Consider the following 1,316-nt stretch of genomic DNA (forward strand, 5'->3'; position numbering starts at 1 on the left):
CAAACAAGAGCCACACAAAGAACAGAAGCATATGTGCACAAGAAAAGAGAAACATGGAAACAAACCTGGAAAAAGGAAACGAAGACGACGAGCTCCGAAGCAAGGAGAACGAAACGACGGCACAGAGAAAAACCCCAGAAAGACACACGGAGAGATTCGGGGAAACAGAGCAAAGAGAAAGAAGAAGCAGTGCTCGAAAAAGGATAAAGAAAAACAAAACGCAGAAAAGGAGGAAAGGGGCAAATAAATAAAGCCTTCACAGGACCCGAACGGAAATCGAGGAAAAAACGGTAAAAATGCAATAAATGCAGGAACGGCCATTTTTTGAAATTTTGAAAAACTACTATGCCCGATCTCGACCTCCCAAAAAGGACGAACTCGGGCAGGGGCACTGTTTATACCCTGACCGGGCTCCTCCAAACTCGGCAAAATTCATAAAGGGTCCGACCTCGTCCTAAAGCTCACGCCTAAAGGTCGGACCTCGGACAAAAAGCAAGGAAGGCCCATCAAAAGGAACGCAGCCCAAACCTAAAGGCCGAAAAAGGCCTAGAAGAGGCGGTTCCGCAAAGATAGAGATAAACTCCCAAAAGATAAGATAAGATAAGAATATCTTATCCAGGGAAGATCATTGCCAAACTACTATAAGTACACTGGAGCACCCAGGTATGGCATTCATTCCACATTCTACGCATATCTGCTTGGACCCATGCTAACTTAAGCATCGGAGTGTCATTGCAGGTACAACCACCAACCACTCTGCATATCAAGCTCGGGTCCCTGAACCCCCACCTCGGGCCTCCCCAGACGACCGAGCTACACGTTTCAGGTAACCCTCGGAACAGCTAGTATGTTTGATTGTTGCTTAATTGCATTGGATTTTATTTAATTGAAGTTTTCATCTAGGACATTTTGTGAAATCTTTTAAAATCATGAAAACCTTGAAAGCAAATGCAAAATAAAGCAAGAAAAGAAAAAGGGAAAGAATGAGAAAGCTGAAGGCTCTGAGTACCAATGGCAATTTATTTGTTAAGTGCTTGTGGTGTTTATGTATCAAGCCAAATGCTTGGAAACAAAACACTTAGAAGTCAAGGCTAGGCTCAAAGTGCAAAAGCACTCCCTCAAAGCTCAAGGCTCTGAGCATCAATGATTAGAGAGTTAAGAAAAGAAAAGAAAAATGAGCTTAATGAAGTCCTCTAATCAAATGCTTGTGGTGCTTATGTATCAAGTGGTAATACTTGAAAACAAAGCATTTAGAAGTCGTAGCTTTGTTATCAACTCATGGGGCAAAGCACCCAAAAGGAGAAGCTAAATAAGAA

Source organism: Arachis stenosperma, chromosome 3 (genome assembly GCF_014773155.1).
Source record: "Arachis stenosperma cultivar V10309 chromosome 3, arast.V10309.gnm1.PFL2, whole genome shotgun sequence".
In the NCBI taxonomy this organism is placed as follows: Eukaryota; Viridiplantae; Streptophyta; class Magnoliopsida; order Fabales; family Fabaceae; genus Arachis; species Arachis stenosperma.